Below are 3,733 nucleotides of genomic sequence, written 5' to 3'. Positions count from 1 at the left end.
ACATGATGCCAAGCCTCTGCATCAGCTGTGAGCGGGGGGGAGGGGGGGTGATTTGGGGTGTATGGGTGGTTAGGAGGAGGGGGGGAATGGGGGGGTGGGGGGGGATTCACTTTTAGAGATGAGAGGCCAGTCTGGACTTGAAGCAGTCCAGTGACTCGGCTGTCACAACTTCCTGAGGCAGCTTGTTCCACTCTGGTATGGTCCTTGGGAAGAATGCCATCTGCCTGTACAGTGTTGTGCAGGAGGGAATGTCGTAGCTCAGGCTGTTGTTCGTTCTACAGCTCAGCCTGCTCTTAGATGGCTTGGGCAGGTACTTGGAGTTGATGGAGATGATATCATGGTGGAATTTGTAGAACATCTCCAAGCGGGCTTTCTTGCGGCGCTGTTGTAGGGGAGGCCAATTGAGTGAATTGAGGATGGAGTCCACGCATGATGTTTGGCGGTGGCGATTTGAGACCCATCTTGCTGCTCTTCGTTGGATCTTCTCGAGGGCCTCAACCTCGTTTGCAGTGTAGGGATCCCAGACGGTGGCTGCATACTCAAGAAGTGGGCGAACAAGGGCTTTGTACGCAGTTTCCTTTGTCTTCTTGTTGCCGATCTTGAGGTTGCGCCGGACGAAGCCTAGGGTCTTGCTGGCTTTCTTGGTGATGGAGTCATTCATTAAGACATCAGAACGAGGTCGAAGCGGACGTTGAACTGTGAAATGTGTGTTGTGAAAACGCTTCAAAGTGGGGCGGTACACGAACCGTTCGTAATTAGGTAGGCTATACACGCTGTTCGCAATAACTGAATAAGGCATACCAACCCTAATCATTGTCGAAATCTCTTGAAATGCACGCTCATCTTCAAAAACGAATATTTCTCTTAAAATAAATGCCGAGTATTACTCTCGCTGATCCACTCAGAAACTTGGAAAAACTCTTCAGATGTGCAGAGTTTAGATTTACTTCTGCACACTATAGTTCGTTTGACCAGTTCTTCAAAAAACCGACGTCATTTTCAAAAATAATGGGTCATGAAAAATATCCCATTCTTCCTCCCCCATTGGCAATCTTCCATGCCCCCTCCCCCACCACAAAATGTGTATTTTTATTTTCAAACTGTCCAATACACATGTGAAACTGCTTAAATCTTTTTGTCTTGTCCTGTCTGTAATCCTGTACAGGGCAAAAATCCTCAATAGGGGGGTGCGCTCTTGGAGACTATGTCTGTGTACGACCGTTAAGCCCCCAAGTTCAGCCAGGGGAACCCGGTCCCCATACAGCATCGGTAAAACCACTACCAACAACAACAACAACAACAACAACAAAACCTTGCCCTGTAGCTTTTGTGAAGCTCGCAGCCAGGCCTCAGTCCTGGTCTTGAAAGCCTGAGGGGAAATAGCTGGGATGATATGGTCTGGAAGATGGTTTGAGGGGTTCGAGTTCCAGCCTGGAGACAAGCTCGCCGAGCTGATCTGCGTTGCACCATTTAGTGTTGGTTGTGAGATACTGTTGCGATGGATCCCGGACTGGTGCAGCATAAAGTGTAGGCCTCTCAAGCCCCTTGTAGCATGTCTTGTCAGGGTGGTGTAGGGGCATCCTCTCAGGTTTCTATACATGAAGGCGCTGGTCTTGTCTACCTTTGCTGTTGTGGCCTGGATGTGTGCCCCCCAGTGAAGGTCTTTCGTCAACTCTACACCCAGGTATTTGGCTTTCTCCACCTTCTGCATTTCGTCATTATACAGACAGTTGGTGGTAGGGAACGGCTTTTTCTTCCTTGTCACTGAGAGGACATGACTTATGCTGGCATTGAATGACATCTGCTAGGTCTCCCAACGCTCAAATTCGTTCAAATCTTCTTGGAGGGCGTTGGCATCTGTTTGGGACCTGATCTGTCGGTATAGGATGGTGTCATCGGCAAACCGACGGACCGTGGATTTGATGTTTTTGTTGATGTCGTTGATGTAAATGACAAACAGAGTGAGGCCAAGAACAGATCCCTGGGGAACCCCGGAGGTCACTTGGCCGATGGTGGAGATATGTCCTTCAACATTCACTTGCTGGGTTCTGTTGGTGAGGAACTCTTCAATCCAGCGAAGTATTTTGTCCACGGATTCCGAAGTGACAGAGTTTGAGAAGGAAGAGGCGGTGAGGCACCTTGTCAAAAGCCTTCGAGAAGTCCAGCAAGATGTTATCTATTTGTCCTCCCTCGTCAAGCGCTGCTGCCAGGTCATCTGCTGTGAGGATTAGTTGTGATTCGCAGGATCTTCTTTTGCGAAATCCATGCTGGGCGTCGACAATGATCTTGTGCTTGTCGAGGTGTGATGTGATGGCACTCGGAACAATATATTCCATCAGTTTGTCACAGACGGATGTCAACGAGATGGGACGGTAGTTTGCTGGGGAGCTCCGATCTCCTTTCTTGTATGCTGGATGGACTGTAGCTTGTCGCCAGACTTCGGGTCTGAAGAGGTGGGCAAGTGCAGGGGCCAGTTCCTGAGTTACTGTAACCAGGAGGCGACAGAGAATGTAATCTGGACCAGCTGCCTTTCGATGGTTTAGATTCATCAGTAGCTACAGAACGTCCTCTTCAGAAATGTCGATGTTAGGCATGTCTGGTAGGGGCTGTCGCCTGGCTCCAGGATCTCTCTCAGGTCCTCCTCAGTGAAGACAGAGCAGAACTGCTCGATTAAAATGTTGGCCTTCGCTGAGGGGCCACTGTTTGTTACGCCCGCTTTCTTCAGTGGAGCCACTCCAGTTGTGTCGCATTTCGTACTCTTCATATACTGCCACAAACGTCTTGCACACTGCCACAAACGTCTTGCGTCGCCTTCTTCTGTGATCAGGGCGGAGATGTATTTAGAATGCGCTGTGCGGCAGGCCTTCCTCGTGTGTGTGTGTGTGTGTGTGTGTGTGTGTGTGTGTGTGTGTGTGTGTGTGTGTGTGTTGCTGTTGTTGTGTTGTTGACTCCAGCAAAGGAAATGTTTCCTGTTTAAGCATATCAGGGTCTACAAGCACTTTCGACCTTTCTGGATCGGGGAAATTTACCTCGAGACAGTCAACACACACACACACACACACACACACACACACACCACACCACACCACACACACACACACACACACACACACACACATATATATATATATATATACGCGCGCGCGCGCGCGATCAAATGCACTCGTTAAGATCCAGTAATCCATGTCAGTGGAAACAGGTAAATAGTCATTACGTCTTTCGCAACGCCAGTCAAACCCCAATGCTTCATTTCTATAGCTGCCCAGTTTTTCTCTGCCTTACTGAGATGCGAGACACTGCGGATGTGTCAGCTGCTACGGTGGTCTATTTGAGGAAACCTGTGTGGCTTGAACTCTCGAGTTTCAATCCGAGGGTCCCGGGTTCGACCCTGCATATTAGTGGCAGCTTTTGGTGGGTGAAGTGTCGATTTCTTGTTCCAGATTCTCAGGTCAACAGAGAGGGAAAACTGACTGAGTCGAGATAGGAGTGAATGTGTGCAATTATTCTTATTTAGATATGTTCTCATTTCGATACCGCATATGCAGTGTCATGATTTAGATTTTTCATTTCTTCCATCAGTTTAGCTTAAGACTATCACTTGTTGCCAAGAACAACCGCAGTGATGGGTGCCATACTTCAGACGTTGAATTGTGTCGCAGTGTGTTTCAGTTCTTTGTGTACTGATAGATATAGGCCAGCACACTGAAGAGGGCAGTTGTACGGAAAGGACAAA

Source organism: Babylonia areolata, chromosome 18, assembly GCF_041734735.1.
Source record: "Babylonia areolata isolate BAREFJ2019XMU chromosome 18, ASM4173473v1, whole genome shotgun sequence".
NCBI classification, from domain to species: Eukaryota; Metazoa; Mollusca; class Gastropoda; order Neogastropoda; family Buccinidae; genus Babylonia; species Babylonia areolata.
The sequence above is the reverse complement of the archived record's forward strand: the minus strand, read 5'-3'. Positions refer to the sequence as shown.